An 18,556-nucleotide genomic window follows, 5' to 3' on the forward strand; every position below is an offset into this window, starting at 1 on the left:
CATGAACATTAGTATTCACTCTCAACAATATTCGGTGTCCGGAGCGCTCTGCTTGCTGCTGAAACATTGGTAATTCATATTGGTCTTATAACTTCTGTTATTGGTTAGGGATTCACATTTAATTGTAACTAAGATTAGGGATTCATTAATAAAACATCAATGATGAGTAACTTCTTCTGTCTATTCTCTTGGGTCTGTGTCCTTCCTGAGCAATCCAAACGTTGCTACCAGATAACCAGCAGGTAACTTAGGATGTAGCCTCTAACAGCTCCCACCTGTGGGGGAATGATGCTCTATTCATATACTGTAGGTGGCCCAGCCATAACAGAAGTCATGTTGAAATTGTACAGGTATAATTACAAACTGGAGTAATTTAATTTAACCTGGTGGTCAAACTGGATGTCCATGTACTTCCCAAAGCGACTTGAGTTGTCATTCTTCAGGGTTTTGGCATTTCCAAAAGCCTGGCAGGGGAAAAGGAGTGTCCCGGAGCTTAATTTAATTTAATTTTATATCTTTTTTTTTTATCCAGCTGTTTGACACTTTAAAAGCCATAATGTTTCATGTTTTCATATTATAACTTGTTTAAATAAAGTGTTAAAGTTCTACATTGGGGTTTCTATTGGATTTGATTAATGTGTACAAACTTATCACCTATTTTATAGGTGATATAGGTATCATATAATTATGTTTCATTGCATATATGTAGATATAGGTACATACAGGTCATATATGTACCTATATGTTACATACAGGTCATATGTACCTATATGTTACATACATAAAATTGGCACCTTTCCTATATGTATATGCACATATATGCACATATATGTACATATATGTATATGCACATATATGTACATATATGCACATATATCACATATATGTACATATACATATAGGAAAGGTGCCAATTTTATGTATGCGAACATATATGCGGTCCTATATTACAAACATATATGACGCATATAGGTTCTTTCCATGTGGGAAGAGATGACAACACCATCTTCTTCTTCAATAGGGCAGTGCAGACCAGGGGTTCCCAAACTGGGAGCTTATACTCTATGGTGTTTGTGATATGAAAAGTAATCTTACCATAATCACAGTAAACATTATCATGTCTTCAGTTATATTTGAAACTAACTCCAGTCACTTTCAGTTCAGCACAGCTGAGGTGTGTGTGTCACTGTCCAGCTGACGCTTGTTGACACTCGTTAATGTTATTTGTATCAAAGCAATTATGTTGTGTTTCTGCATCAAATAGAACTACTGTACACCTAATCTAAGATTCCATCAAAGCCGAGAATGTTTACACGACTAAAGAAATTATAATATTATTTTTTTGAGCTGTTGGAAATAACTAGGCTACACTTGGTCGTTAAAGTTCAGATGAAAACAATATGACTGAAATTATTTGGATTCAATTTGGATGAAAATTGATTTTTTACATTTGTTTTGAATCGAAAAAAAATCTGAAAGAATCGGAATCAAATCGAGAATCGTTTTGATTTAGAAAAATAGATTTTTTATCAAATCATTCGTGACCCCAAGATAGCAGAAGATTCACAGCCCTAATTATAAGGTTAATGAGACTTGCCCTCAACAAGTATTCGTTACTGGTCCTCAGCTAGCTGGGATCAAACACCAGGAAGTTTAGAATTCCCATCAGTCTGATAAATAGCCTGTGAAAGTGTTACTAAGACACTTATATCAAACCAGGGATGGATCTTAAGGATTCCAGACTATTTGGCTGCTATCGCCGTCATCATTAAACGCCCCCCAGTCAAATTACGTCCATTGGCAGTCCCATTTTTCACAGGCCCAGACTGAAAAATAGTAGCCATCGGCAAAAAAGAGTGATAGTAGCATTGACTGTTTCATTCAGTGGAATTAAAGAGAGGCCAAGTCAGTTTTATACCTGTTTCAACTTTGCACAATTATGCTCTCAGTCATGGGTTACTTCAGGTGAATCAACCAATTACACCAATTACAACCAATACGATTGTTGTGATACAATGCAAGCAATAAAATACAGCATAATACAATACAATTCAGTACAAAAAATGTAGCCAGTAGTCCTACAGTAGTCCTATACTGTTCATTAAGCGTGAAGTATTTTACAGTGGGTTTTCAGTACAGGCCAAAGCAAAGCAAAATAATGTATAGAGCCACACCTTGGCAATAAAGCACGTCATTATTCTGGTTCTGAATCCAACTCAGCTTTGGAATAAGAGGAACAGAGAAGCAACCTCTGGTGTTAAGGCGGTTACACACCGGCGAATATACGAAAAATTCGGACTTGTTCCGAATAATTAAAAGACGCTTTTTTCGCTCCGCGAAACTGGTGTGGAAGCTTGCATTGCATGACTTTATAAGGTTTTTAAAAAAAACATATTATTCGCATGAAAAAAATCGCCCCGGTGTGTAAGGACCTTTAAGGTTGCGGGACCAAATCCCCAGTCTGGCTGAGGCAATCTGTGTCAAGTAAAGAGGTACAGTACGAGGACCCAAGATCAGAACACACAGGCAGGAAGTGAAGTGAAGGATGTTCCAAAAGTCTACTCAGAATGGCAGCAGGTAACACGTATACGGTACAGGTGCAGGCAGAAAGACAAACAAGCTGGCAGGGAGAACTGCCAAACAAGTAGAGATTGACAGACTGACTAAGAAATGCTTTGAGAACAGTAATGGCTATTAGATGCAAGAGGGCGCTCACACTCCTGGCAAGTGCCTTGACCAAGCAGACATATTTGACGGGTTGAGAGTGCATATGTGTTGCGCTGGCACCCAATCCCCCTTTGCGCCAGTGAGTGTTTTCCTTGCCAGTGCTTGTCTTTGACCCCTGTCCAACAATGTCTTTGCTCCTTGGAGTGTTCAGTAATTGTACAATCAGACTTTGCCACGGTGGCGATCACAAACAGTTCTGTATTCTCGTTTCCCCATTAAGCTGTCCTGTGTTGCATTCCTGTCTGCAAATCCTCCAGAGAAGCATCTCCTCCAATCAGCCTCTCCAATGACATCAGCCACATCAGTCAGGTAGCCCATAACCCACGTGACCCTGGTCTGATCAACTAACTAACCACCAAGAGGGAATTTCCTAATTTGATATAATTACATCTCCCCTTGATCAAACTGGGACGTTCATTTGGAACATAACATTAGACAGCACTTAGCCCCCACCATATGCTCATTGACTATACTGGGCAGGCATGAATGTGTGTAACTGTATTCATGAAAAACAGGGCATTGGTGAAATAAGACTGCCAGCTCAGCAAACATTCCCAGCATAGAGATACAGGACACATACTAAGCTTATATTAAATATGTAAATGCAAATATTACATGTGTGCATTCTTTTTGATGTAACTATTCATTCTATGTAAATGTTTGTAGCAGACTGTTCGGCTCCAATGCAGGGGATGAAAACTTTAATAAACAGATTGTGGAAAAAAAGAGAATTGTTGAATGTGAAATGCATTGTAAAGCGCTTTGATTAAAGGCGATATGAAGGCAGCCCATTTACCATTTCCTATTCTCAACTTAACCTGTCAGCTTAACCATTGTTATTATAGTTTCTATTAGCGTAACATGCAAACATAAACAATAGGACCATTTAAGGGCGAGTCCTCTATGTATGTGGCCGATGGCCACTAATGGTTGCGCTGATGATTCCATTATTAAGATGCTCCCTGATTTAGACAAGTAGCATGCTAAGGGAGTGTAATGCAAACCTCCATGGGTATACAAGAGCGGGCCCAAACAAGACATTGGGCTTCATTTGCTAACCTGGGCGTGAATTTAGTGTATATTGGATACGTCACTTCTGAAGTGCGATTCATGGAAGAGGGTGCAGAGCCGTGATTTGTACGAATCATAGGTGTATCTCATTTTTGTTTGCAAGTCAGCAAGCAAGTGTTCCACACCCCATTTAACACCATAGAAGGCAACCGGAAATAGCCAATGTAGAAAGAAAAAAACAGAGCTTACAACGTGTCATTTCGCACCACATTGACAACTTGTACATCTGTTCTGTCTGCAGAAACTGAGTATGTTGTGTATGGATAAAAAAAATATATTGAAACTACAGAAACTATAGGATGGCAGGTCAACAAATGAACCTGGCATCTGTCTAAATAAAATGCTATCTAAATTACATTTTAACCTTTGCATAAGACTGCAAGGTCGTCAAGGCTAGGTCAAGTGCTATACGATTCAATTATTCCAAACCTTGCATGCATGTGTCTGTGTGTCTGTGTCTGTGTCTGTCTGTCTGTCTGTCTGTCTGTCTGTCTGTCTGTCTGTCTGTCTGTGTGTGTGTGTGTGTGTGTGTGTGTGTGTGTGTGTGTGTGTGTGTGTGTGTGTGTGTGTGTGTGTGTGTGTGAGAGAGAGAGCCGAGCCGGATAGACGCAGGCTGGACAGCACATATGGCAAGCAGGCAGACCGCCAGCCGTATGGATACTTAGTCAAAAACAATGCAACGGGCTCCAAGCCAGCAGCAACCATAAACAACCAAGCAGGCAGGAGGCTGCTGGCTGAGACCACATATCACCAACAGTTCATACAAGAACTTACACTCCAATATAATGTAGGAACCCACACTCTTAATGCACACCCACACTCACCATTATTAGAACCCACTTTCAAAAGCACCCACACTCCTCAGTACGCACTTGCACTCACCAGCAGTCTCTCAAGCCAGACAACACTCCACAATCTTTGAAAACTATAGAGCAGGGGTTTTCAAAGTTTTTCAGCCCAAGGACCCCCTAGCTGAGAGAGAGATGAAGCAGAGACCCCCACTACATATTACATAAAATTGTGTTGCAGATTAAACCTTTTCATAGATTCCATATAGTTTCATTGTTTGACAGCACTGTCATCAGTGTGTATGTTGGATTAATGTTAATGTGTATTTTCAGAGATTTAACCACTTAAAACCGTCAATACTTAATAAACTTGATCTTTCACTCTGTACTTAGTCTGCTCTTGTTTCCCTCTACACCAAACATCTACCGAAAATAGCCAGTCTACAAGCTCACGTTGTGAGCTTGTAGATCTGCTATTTTTGGCTAAAGTTCTCCTCAGAATAGGGATGCTAGGGTTCAAGTGGTTAGTAATAATAATGATAAAGTTCTTGTCACACAAATATTTGGGGAACCCCCTGTAGTAACTCTGAAGACCCGCTAGGGGTCCCGGACCCCTGTTGAAGACCCCTGCTATAGTCTCTGTAACTGCACCTCACAAAAGTCGTGACAGTTAGCTGTAACCTGTTTGTAATTTCCATTCAAAAAAAAATGTAATACTAGAGTTTCGGGCAGCCACGCAGCCCTCACACCTATGTCGCAGTCGCACCGCCAATAGTAGTACATTTGACTCCATGTATGTGCATTTGACGGGGCTCCTGGGGACCCTTCTGTTGTGTCTGACATCAATGCATGTTGAAAATCTCCATGGTTTCTGTTGTGTCTGACTTCAGTTCATGTTACCCCACCAGTCTGTGTCCCTTTTGTGCCCATATATGGAGGGAGCTTTCAGTTAGGATGGGCATAAACTGATAACACCAAATAATCTGATTTCTTTACTCTGGGCGTACCTGCTATCCTGAGCTCATCGATGGCAAAGATGGTGTCCCAGTCTTCTAAATGAAGAGTTCTAGACTGGAAGGAAAGGGAGAGATGTAATTGTTGTTAAAAAATCACACCCAGTGTGAAGTGGGCGGTGTGGTCATCACAGTGGTCATCATAGAGATGGAAGCTCATCACTGTGAGCTTCGTAAGCTATGTAAGCTTACGAAGCTCATCACTGTGAGCTTCGTAAGCTATGTAAGCACTGTTAGCTATGTAACTGTTGTTATTTAACAGTGGTCATCACAGTGATGGAAGCTCACTTTAAAAAAAAATGTTTTTTTGAAGTGCATAGTCCTATTTATAGGTTATTAATGTCATCATGTGTCTCACTAGCCAATCACAGTGCTGAATAAAGTCAGCCAATAGAGTCCGCCAATCAGAGTACAGCTAGGGGTGTACTAATGTAGAGGGGTGTACTATTATGGGCCAATCACAGTGCAGGAAAGGGTGTACTAATGAGGTGTCCCAACCCCACTTATAGGGGCGGCTACATCGCCCAAAAACACGTACACGCACGCACACACACACACACACACACACACACACACACACACACACACACACACACACACACACACACACACACACACACACACACACACACACGCTACAGTACAGCGGTGTAACAGCTTAATGGAGCTGTCATACAAACCTTGTGACTTGGCCTTTACCTCTGGCCTCATCATAAAGAGTACAGAACACAGAACAACATCACACTGTGACCTCTGGCTCTCCTGGCTGTCTGACTGCAAGTTGCGAGCCATGACCTTTAATAAAAGTCACAGTGGTCATAAAAAACTATCATAAAAAATAGTAATACCTTTACACTGTAGCATTAGAAAAACTGTAAGTGATAGGGGAGGAGAGAGAGAGAGAAAAATAAGGAGAGGACGGCAGAAAGAGATAGATAGATAGAAAGATACTGTGTAGATAGATAGATAGATGTGTGCGCACGTGCGTGCGTGCGTGCGTGCGTGCGTGCGTGCGTGCGTGCGTGCGTGCGTGCGTGCGTGCGTGCGTGCGTGCGTGCGTGTGTGTGTGTGTGTGTGTGTGTGCATGCGTGTGCGTGTATTATGTGTTGATTTGTAAAGAGTCTAATACTATCTGAGATCCCCCATGAAACCTAATGAGTCGCATCACAGTTGTATTAGGCCACTCTCTTCCTTCCAACACACACACACACACACACACACACACACACACACACACACACACACACACACACACACACACACACACACACACACACACACACACACACACACACACACACACACACACAGTAGTATTGTGTGTAGCTCATGCGGTTTAGACAGTTATTTCTGGTCAGGTAGTTCCTTGGGCAGCCTTGCGTTGCTGATGTGTATAACAGTGGGTAAAGGTCTAGAGCAGCGATAGTGAAGGATTATGTAATGCAGGGGTTCTTTTTTATACCACGACCCCATATTATGAGGGAGGTTTTTTGGCGACCCCATCACACCCGCAAACATATAAACCTCTTTTAACAGCCCCCTCTTTCGTGGATGCAACGCAGTCAGAAATCTGGGCAGCTTCATTGGCAAAGCTGAATGTTTTTCAAAGTCAGGTTGTAATTCCAGGCGTTATCTGTTGATCTGTTTTTGTGTGGTGGTAACAGTGGTGGTAAAACGGCCAGAGGTCACAAAATTGAGAGATTCTCTTATTCCTCTAAAATCCTTTCCACATAGTGTAAGCATTACACACAGTACATCAAACATAGCCAACATCTCAGGAGAAAATGTCACGCCCCATCTCCAATTATCATTTTGTCACATGCCTCATCAGTACATCATCATTCAAGTACCTCCCCACCCCACATCACACAGTGGGCACGTTCCGGAAATACGCTCTCAGAATCTGCTCAGTTTTCTGAGTGCTCTGGCGGTGATGTCATACTGCGCACTGTTGATTTACGAACAACAACACACCTTGCCTGTGGAGGGTTTAATGTATTGTTGCTTTGCGTCTCAGTGCCTACCGTCTGTATTGTCCCTCACTGCTTCCAATACCATGCCTAATGCACCGGGTATCAGATAATAATAACAGTTTACTGGCAGTAGCACCCGCCTTGCATTTAGCCTCGTCTAGTACACATTTAGCAATTGCCTCTTCCACCATTGTTGTTTTCATGAGTGTTCAAAAGTCAACGCACTGGACAACTTCTGAGTAGGGGAGGTTCTTTTTCGAATGGCAATGCACCAACCACTCTGAATTTCCGAAAAACCAGAGAGCACTTCAGTGTGTATTATGTTACCATTGTCCAACTACGTCCCTATTCTCTGTCCAAGTCACTTCAAAATCAATAACCCACTCCACTCCTAGAGAGATTCAAATAGGCCTTGTATCCTACAGTCCTGCCATAGTAGCCTGAGGCTACGAGCTCAATCCATGGTCTTGAAGGGCGGACCCAAACACAGCCGCCTGGATTTGTGCGTGGCTTCCTATTGCTTCACCAATCTATGTCCCCGCCTCCCCTCCCCTCCCCCCCTCGGCCTGTGCACGGAGCACGCTGACGTCACCAAATTTAGAGCGACGCCCCTCTGCACTCTGATTGGTTAGGAGATAACAAGGTCCAAGACCATCGTTCTTGCATCGCTCCCCCAGGCTTTTTTTCTTTTGTAACAAAAAAAAAAGCCTGGGTTTCCGAGGCTATGCCATAGTGACTCACAAACACAATCTTGGTCCACAATCAAGGCCAACTTCACACCACTGTACAACCCTGGGGCTACGGGATGTAAATCCATTACATATCCCGTAGCCTCATCATTATTATTCCATACAATAATATTTAGTAGAAAATAAATACATGGGAGGCATACCCTAACTCCCTCCTACTTTCTGTCTTTTTCTGGCATGTGATGACAATATTTTCAGGTTTTGGAAGCTAGTGTATGAAAAGGCACGATGCAACAGAGGACTTCCAGTTGAGGTCCTTGGCATGCTAGTAGCATTCAAAGGGGGCTTGACATGTTAACTAGCCCTCAAGGTACAGTAACACTATTCTTAGTACTTTATCTCAAATGGTATAGGGCATAGCAGTGGCGGCCATTATGTGGTGCCACAGATAGAACCCCCATTCATTTTCCCATAGAGATTTCCTAAAATATTTATATACATTATTTTAAGCCCGGAACCAAGCCATCCAGGGTGAATCATAACTATAAAACATTTGATTCTGTATCCAAACAAAATTGAAAACTGCACAAAAAGGGTAATCATAAAATATAGGCTAAATAGTATATAATTATTTGCCAGACCCAGGGGGTCGGGCCTACATGAGGCTTTGTCGGTCCCCCTCTCCAAACGTTTTCGTCCATACATGGGCATAAAAGAGGGGGGTCGGGCCTACATGAGGCTTTGTCGGTCCCCCTCTCCAAACGTTTTCGTCCATACATGGGCATAAAAGAGGTCTGCCTTCTGTCCTCTTTTAGGTCCCCCTCTCCAAACGTTCTCCAAACGTTTTCGTCCATACATGGGCATAAAAGAGGTCTGTCTTCTGTCCTATTTTTGATTGGCCAAGCTTAGCGTGACGTAGTGCTCTGATCTTTCAACCACTAGGGGTCTGGCAGTACCAGGTCTCCTGGTTCTCTTTTTCTGACAGGCGAGGCATAATTCATAGGTTAGCGAACAGCACCATCCGGTGGAAAACCACTGAAAAAACAAAAATCTCGTCAAACTCGTCAGTGGCAGGCTGCGCCTTAGCAGAATCTGACGAGAAGTATCATCGGTGGCAGGCAAAGAGTTAAGCAATTACAGCCTGTCCCTATTGGCCGTCTAAGAGCAGTTACCAAGTTTGGAGCGTTTAACATACTGGGAACTGGAGTCACAGCTGTTTAAAGACCAGCAAATTAGAACACAGAGAGGGCGGGGCTTAAGCAATTACAGCCTGTCCCTATTGGCCGTCTAAGAGCACCTACCAAGTTTAAGGCGTTTAGCATGCTGGGAACTGGAGTTATGGCTGTTTAAACGCCAGCCAATAGGAACACAGAGAGGTGGAGCAATGGTGCGCCTGGTTCCTGCACATGGTTCCAGATGTGGCTATTCTGACAGACCCCTGGCCAGTGTTGGTGCCCAGTTTGGTGCGGATCGGAGCAACGGTACGCCTCGCAGGTCCGCACGTTACGTTTGTGACGTCCGTCCACCAACCTACTAGGCAATTTTAATATAGGATTAAGAATAATATAGGAAAGCCATCCGTGTCAAGTGTGAGAACTACTGATTTAGAATGCGTTTGTAGAATCGGCCTCAGGTCTTAATGGGTTAATATAATGTATGGGCTGAGACTTTACCACTGTGCGACCTGAGCGCCTATCTGGGGTCATTTGATCAAGATGTATCACTCAAGATTGTCCAGATTCCATTCTAATTGGCTATGACTCTGCCTTCCAAAGTTTGCACGCCCTTGGTAGGCAACACGGCCTGGCTGAGACTTGCGCTCCGAGGAGCACTCTTTTCTAGTTTATCTTTTCCATTTATTTGTAGAACTTAATTTCATACTGGAAGACGACAATTGAGGGTTGACTGGGCTGAAACGTTATCTCTGTAAATGAAAAGGAACTCCATATTTGGGACATCATAGTGACAACATAATGATGACGTGAGCTTTGAATCAGCTTAAAACCAGACTGCACAGTGTGAATGACACATATGGAGAGAGACATCGAGGAAGACTTCATCACCTACAAGAGGAACTATTCCAGCAGAGATCCAGGTGATTGCCCCGTGACCAGTCCCGGATCGTAAGGCCACATATCACTAGTTCTTGGACCATTACAGCCGATGCATAGCAGCACCTTTGACAATGAACCCAGTGTTCCCGACAACGAGCCAGCAGCAAGGAAACTCAGAAGAATCAAGTCCTTACAGTAGTCAAGAGTCTACCAAGACTTTAACGCAATCGGAAGTAAAGAGACATTGTCTGACTGATACGGGAAAGAAAACTCACATCTGTAAACAATGTGCCAAGAGTTTCAGTCTGTTAAGTAACCTGAGGACACACCAGCGTGTCCACACAGGAGAAAAACCTTTCCACTGCAAACGGTGTGACAAGAGTTTCAGTCAGTTAGCTAACCTGAAACAACACCAGAGTGTTCACACTGCAGAAAAACCTTTCCACTGTAAACGGTGTGACAAGAGTTTCAGTCAGTTAGCTAACCTGAAACAACACCAGAGTGTTCACACTGCAGAAAAACCTTTCCAATGTAAACGGTGTGACAAGAGTTTCAGTCACATGGATCACCTGAAAAGTCACCAGAGGGTCCACACGGGTGAAAAACCTTTCCTTTGTAAACGCTGTGGCAAGAGTTTCAGTCAGTTATGTAATCTGAAAGCACACCAGCGTGTCCACACAGGAGAAAAACCTTTCCTCTGTAAACAGTGCCATAAGAGTTTCAGTCAGTCAGATAGTTTGAACAAACACCAGCGTATTCACACTGGAGAAAAACCTTTCCACTGTAAACAGTGTGGCAATAGTTTCAGTCTGTTAAGTAACCTTAAGGAACACCAGCGTATTCACACTGGAGAAAAACCTTTCCACTGTAAACAGTGTGGCAAGAGTTTCAGTCAAATGGATCACCTGAAAAGTCACCAAAGTGTCCACACGGGAGAAAAACCTTTCCTCTGTAAACAGTGCCATAAGAGTTTCAGTCGGTTAGGTAGTTTGAAAGAACACCAGCGTATTCACACTGGAGAAAAACCTTTCATCTGTAAACAGTGCCATAAGAGTTTCGGTCGGTTAAGTAGTTTGAAAAAACACCAGCTTATTCAAACTGGAGAAAAACCTTTCCTCTGTAAACAGCGCCATAAGAGTTTCAGTCGCTTAGAGCACCTGAAAAGTCACCAGCATGTCCACACGGGACAAAAACCTTTCCGCTGTAAGCAGTGTAGCAAGAGTTTCAGTCTGTTAGGTAACTGGAGTTATGGCTGTTTAAACCCCAGCCAATAGGAACACATATGGGGCGGGGCTTAACTCTTTGACTGCCACGAAATAACACTTTGTTTGCCACGCCACTGCCAGCGATTTTTGAGTGTTTTTTCTAACCTTTGAAAAATCATGGTATATTTTCCGTGATCGCCGGCCGTCCTCATGGTGATCGCCTCATTACACACACAGGGGTCTAGTAGAATTCCCTGTGTGTGTCGGAAGTTTGAAAGAACACCAGCGTGTCCACACGGGAGAAAAACCTTTCCTCTGTAAAACATTAAGATGAAGCCATTTTCCAAAACGAATAAACAGGAAGTAAACAAGCTTATTTATTTTTTTGAATGACGTCATGTCTGGGTCTATCCTTGCCAGACCCAGAGGGTCGGCCTACATGAGGCTTTGTCTGTCCCTCTTTCGTCCCTCTTTTGTCCCTCTTTTCCTCTGCACACACGTCATGCGAAGTCCGGCCATTCAGATTTCAACCACTAGGGGTCTGGCAGTACCAGGTCTCCTGGTTCTTTTCTGGTGTTTTTTTTTACACAGAATCAAATGTTTTATGGTCATGCTCCACCAGGAGCTTGGATGGCTTGGTTCCAGGCTTAAAATCATTTACATAAATATTTTCAGAAATCTTTATGGGGGAAATGAATGGGGTTTCTATCTGTGGCACCACAAAATGGCCTCCACTGCTATGCCCTATAGCAGAGGTCTTCAACAGGGGGTCCGCGACCCCTAGGGGGTCCGCAGAGGTACTGCAGGGGGTCCGCGAAATTGTTTGATTAAAAAAAAAAAGTTTAAAAAAACTTTTTGTTCTTTTTTTTTTCTTAAAAAATGTCAATATGTCTTTAAACATAACATGACATATTTGAATAGCTTAGTATTGAATGCACAATAACATGGTATGTATATTCATATTTTGTAGAGAAAGAAACGGTCTTTTGCACACCTACTGGGACAACCTGTGGGTAGGAGCAGAATCCAGGCAACCATTTGTTCATGTTTATACATATAAAACACAATTTTATACATAAATATACGATATATGTGGTGGCCTACCCCCTACCCTACGAGGTAGCAGGTCCCTGCTCCATCACCCCATCAGTTTGGGGGTCCCTGGCCTGAAAAGGTTGAAGACCCCTGCCCTATAGTGTAACTTTACTCTGCAAAAATATTTTCACTCAATTATGAATTCCTTAAAATCAACTCAACTCAGCTTTCGTAAAGTGAAAGTCTCAGGGATTGGCTCTTGTATTTGAGTAGATAACAGATCCCTTGACTCCAGTAAGGTAGCTAAGTGAGATTCACTCTAATTAGAATATAGCTAACTTAATAAACACATTCGCAGCAGCACTGTACCAGTCACACCATATTACCAGGCCCTCTGAGGTTGCCAGGCTAATTAGCCATAGAGCAGTTAGACTAATTTGCGAGGTGCATTACAGTGTGAAATACACCTGACTGAATCCAGCAGAATATGTATCCACAGAGACCTTGATGTGCCAGTTACAATGACTCCAGCATGGGAACTTGGCAAAAATCAGCTCATAAAATTCATAAAAAAAAACATTTCTTGAGATTGGAGGAGAGTCATAGGCAAAATATATAAATCAGGCTTAACAGCTTCAACCTGTGTATCTGTTTCTCTTTCTGCGTTCACACTAGCAGTAGCGGCGACGAAGTGACAAGAAGGCACTATTTTCAATGTAAGTACAGTAGTAGGCGCACCAACTATTTATTATCAAAAAAAAATTTATTTTAACATTTATTTGTATTATTCTAAATGACTTGGGGGGTCCAATCTGAAGCTAGGGGGGGACGAAACCCCCCGTCCCCCCCGGGATTTGCGCGCCTGCTATATACATACACACAAATCTTGTATGGGGGTCCCTGGCACAACATATTTTCAGACGGGGGACCTGCGGACAAATACATATTAATTTGGGATGTCTTTGACAAGAAAATGTTTGAAAAACACTGGTTTAAACAACATTAGTTACAGAAAAACAAGCGCAATATTGTCCCTTATAATAAGCACACATGGCAACACTGCCTGTAACCTGGCTATATGATTCTGAGCACTTATGAAGATCAGTGCTGGTTGCACTTGCTTGCCTGTCTAGAACCTCAGTTCCTTTGTAGTTATTGCAAAACACTTGGCACCAGTGGTTCCTTCAGGGGGTTCTAAATGTGGACCCTTTTTATGGAGTTAAGGGGGTTCTTGAAATTAAAAGGTTTGAGAATCACTGATCTAGTCCATCCAGGAATGACACCAGAGGTCTTTAGTGACAATTCTACTTAACTAAGCAGAGAGAATTACAAGTTACAACAACTACAATAATGGATCCTAAACTGGAGTAACTAATTATTTCATACAGTTAAGTAAGAAACAAAACAAACAGACACTCTGGGCATAGGTGGCCTATGCTATGAGCTCATTGGTGGCATTGAGTAGGCAAAAGATGGTGTACCATACCCCCTTCAGGCTACAACAGCAGCCCACATTGACAACAAGCTCAAATGCAAATAAATATCGGTCCGGTGTCGTCATTAGATTAAAATAGCCATGTTCACATTCATTGTCTTCTACCTTTGTCGTTGTCTCCGCACGTGCACCACGCGAGTAGTAGCCTACGCGCTTATCCTAACTTCATAATGAGTCATCATGAAAGAATCATGAATGATGCATTAGATTAGACAGGCTATCATTATTAACAGCCCATACAGTCAATGGTTCACTTCACACGTCCTGTCGTCGTCTCGTCACTGGTGAGGGCGCGTCCCATACACACACACACACACACACATGCGCACACACACATGAATTCCTTTAGTCCACACATTAATAAAAATACATTACAGGGGCCCTAATATTTTTCAGTTGCTTCTGATGCCATATGTGTAGACTAGTCTAGGCCTACTCTAAAATAACATGCGTCACATACTACGTCTGTCTGCGTGTGTGTGTGTGTGTGTGTGTGTGTGTGTGTGTGTGTGTGTCTCTCTCTCTCTCTCTCTCTCTCTCTCTCTCTCTCTCTCTCACACACACACACACACACACACACACACACACACACGTCTCACATGCGCACACACACACACACACACACACACACACACACACACACACACACACACACGCGCGCACACACGCACACACACACACACACACACACACACACACACACACACACACACACACACACACACACACACACATTAATTTGAGTTAACATTAAATAAAAAGGCTACAGGGGCCCACATATTTTTCTGCTGCTTCTGATGTTATGTGTAGCCTAGCCTACTCAAAAATAAGATGCGACACATGTCTCGACAGCTCCGAACCGAGTTTTGGGCGGCCACATTATCTAAATAAGTATTGTCATAAAAATCATTTTCATAAAAATCATTTCAAGACAATGCTAATTTATATTCCTAGTAACTTTTCTCTAGTGAAGTATCTACAGCCACCTCTCTGTCTCAATCCGCTCTTCTGTCTGTATGCTCCCTGTGAAATATGGCTTGTTACATGTATATCATGTTATTAAATATACACCACTAGCAAATGAAATAAGCGACGCGACGTTACTCGCCATGCCAGACCTGTTGAGTGGTAGTAGGACGGATGGCATCCAGAAAACAAATGAAGTAGGCTATAAACAATTATAGCCTGCCTTCCACGCCAATGGAAATATACTTAAAGAAAACAAAAATCTTAAACTCACCTCAATTGGCGCTGAAAACCACTGCTCCTGACAATCGCTGGTCTCAAAGTTGCATTCACGCTTCACAGTCACACAGGAGATTATATTTGTTTAAAGGTGGCGCGAACCTGCCTGAGGAGTTCTCTGGTCCTCAGACACAGACAGTAGTCTATTGCTCCGCCTCAGGCAGTTTACGTAGTTATCAACTAGATATCAAGTTGGAGGTGGAGGAAATAGTCCTTTCTTGTATAGTCCTATCACAGTTAGTTAAGTCTGAATTGCATTGTAGTTTGTAGGATAGATGATGTCCAGATTTAAACCATATTATATTTTATACAATCCTGTATTAAAATTGGCTTAAGGGGGCCAGCCAGCCAGCAGGTGGACCTCTGACATCATGCTTATGTCACCATGACCCAGCCATAAGGAATTCCCAATGCAGCCAACCCAAATGAGTGTGTTGTCTAACCTCAATGTGTTGTCATGGCATCAGGCGCAAATAAATCAGTCAGCTCTATATATGGGCATATCACCATGCCCATATATGGGCATATACTGATGGCATCAGGTATCTCCATATATGGGCATAAAAGGGACAAGGACTGACAGATACAGAGATTTCCATATATGGGCATATCAGTTGGATCTGCGTACAATGTAGGTGTCAGGGCGGAGTAGCTCCCAGAACCCATAGTGGCTTAAACTAGAACAATTTCACTCAAACTCACAAAAGTGATGTTCTTCTTTTTTATTATAACATTTTCCACAGACAACAAAAGACATAGACATAGCAAAACAGAACAAAACAAAACAAAACAAAACAAAACAAAACAAAACAAAACAAAACAAAACAAAACAAAACAAAACAAAACAAAAATGAAATAAAAAAGGGGTGGGGGGGGGTTCCTCCAGTTCCCCACAGTTCATCAACATCATCAGTAGTTCAATACAATAAAAAACATAGTGAGTCACATAACAAGACACATGCCATGCACCACACTCCATATAGCTCATAACCAAACAGATCACCTGTAGACATAGGCACCCAAACACAACAACATGAGAAGTCATATTCATATTTGCAGGTCTTTTTCAAAAGTCTGTCCAAGGGGAGGGTTCAAGCCCACAGGGCATTGACCTTTTAGAAGGATCCGAGAGATTTCGATGCCTCTATATACACTGCACACAATCTCTCGTGGGGGAGCACACCAAAAACCTAGAGTTGTATGGTAGGGGGCTTATACTTAATCCAATTTATCAAAATGCATTTCGGCTTAATAGTAGGAGTTTATCAAGTAACTTAAATTGTGAGGATGTCAAATTAATCTCTTTTGAAGGGAGTCCCAAGATGAAAGCTCCTGGATCCTTCTTTATTTTAACCTTAAAAATATTGCTTAGCTCACGTGCCACATAACCCCAAAACTTGGATATCCACTTACATTCCCAAAAGTAGAGATAGTAAGTGCCAAGATCTGTATGACATTTAGAACACAGAGGAGATATTGAGCAGTCCATTTTGTTTAGTATCACAGGTGTAATGTGCATGCAGTCTGTGAAGAATTTTATATTGTGTTTCTCTTAGTCTGTTACAGGTGAAAACATTTTTAACTGAGTCAATGGCCTCTTGCCAGTCGTCCTCGATATATGTATTGTTAAAATCCCCTTCTCCCACTTGCGGAAGGAGTGACGTTCGATCAACATGACAATCAACATGACAAAATAGTCAACACAATGAATTACTGTAATTGTAACCTTTGCAAACACAAAAACATGTTAGAGCTATTTAATGTATACATTTTTAATGTAATGTGATTTGTAGGTCACGCCCTTTTTTCTTTTGAAACACCCCCTGGTAGATTTGAATGAAACTTTCAGGGTATTTCAGGTACTGTAGACAAGTACAGTAGACAAAGATGTCTTTGCAATGATTGGCCTAACTGTTGCTGCCCATTTATGTGCTGAGCTGCGCCCCTTTGAGGTTCATTAGTCAACACCTTCCAAACTAAATAACAACAAAATGTGGCAGCATGGACCAACAGTTTAGGAGATGTCAAAAATGTGTTTACATTTTGTTTTTGTATGTTGGAAAACCTATAGTCAGATGGACTGTGGTAGTTATTGATTCACATTTATAGAGTGAGGATTGATGAATGTCTGCAGCCAGTTTCGTGTAAATCAGAGTTCAACATTTTGACCTTTAATTATAGCAGGTACAGTAGCTACCACCATCTCAGTGGAATTTTTTAAAGCGTGGCAGGAGAAGATGAAGTTGAAAAAGAAATACAAAAACAATAGGGTTTAAGCCCTTTGGGCTTGAATCCCTAAATGTGTGATTGCCTTACAAACTTTGAATTTCAAGGACCTCCAGTTTGATTTATATCCTTGAGACGAAAATCTACACTGTAAAATCCTCCATATAATTTGTAATTTGTAAATCGCAGAGTTACAGACTCCTCAAGGACCCCGGGGGGTCCCTGAACCCCACGTTGAGAACCACTGTTTTGGAGAAAAACCTTGGTAGTCAAGCTATAGCATGTTGGAGCACCAGGTCTGATGGAATGACGTGTGAAGGTCATACATGAAGTGAAACGACACTCCATCAGTCCCTGATCTCTAATTACTTCACAGAACCTATCTCAACTTTCTAATAATGGACCCAGGGTATTGGGGCAACCCACTCATGTCTGACGCTGAGCTAAGAAACTGGAGCTGTGTTAGATAATGTTACACACTGCCAATGATTGATGGCACTATTAGGCTGTGGGATCTATTAAATCTATAATTGAGTTGATGTTGCGTCCGTAATGAGCTTTCCCTGCCAGTTCAATCATAACGCAACATAAAGCGCAGCATCGTGGAGAGACGCAGTCGAGAGGAGATGGGCTGGCAGTACATCACAGCATCCTTTTTTGTCACCTATCCATGAACATTTTCAGCAATGTTACTCCACGATTTAGTCTTGGTTATCAATTTCCACTCTGTAATGTTTATTTTCCACTCATGATTTGCTGTCAGGCTAACATTGGTATTTAAACATTCTTACCTGGCCACTGAAAGTTATCCAGTACAAGGACTGTAAAAAGAAGCGTACAGAGCTAACAATATCGCCCATTGGTTTGTGGAGTCTGGTTTTGAAGCCTCATTTAAGGCAAATTCGTCATGTTGGTTATGGATATGGCTCTTTGCAGCCTCAATTGACCATATTTGGAGTGTGTAGCCACCTAAAGTGTCTATTTTACTCTAAATGGGACCATTATTTACAAAATGAATGATGTTGTATTGAAGAA

The 18,556-nt window shown here is 42.2% G+C and overlaps 1 protein-coding gene across 2 annotated transcripts in view; it reads left to right on the top strand.

The window, feature by feature from the left end:
* LOC308094934 (uncharacterized protein) overlaps positions 1-321 on the top strand; it is a 4,048-nt gene extending 3,727 nt beyond the window's left edge. For both annotated transcript variants that reach the window (XM_080441760.1, XM_080441761.1), the window contains one exon: positions 1-321. This exon is cut by the window's left edge and continues 372 nt beyond it. The gene's annotated coding sequence lies outside the window, so the exon portion shown is untranslated.
* Positions 322-18,556: the final 18,235 nt, after the last annotated feature.

Source organism: Gymnoscopelus braueri (assembly GCF_963280865.1).
Source record: "Gymnoscopelus braueri genome assembly, chromosome: 11".
Classification (NCBI taxonomy): Eukaryota; Metazoa; Chordata; class Actinopteri; order Myctophiformes; family Myctophidae; genus Gymnoscopelus; species Gymnoscopelus braueri.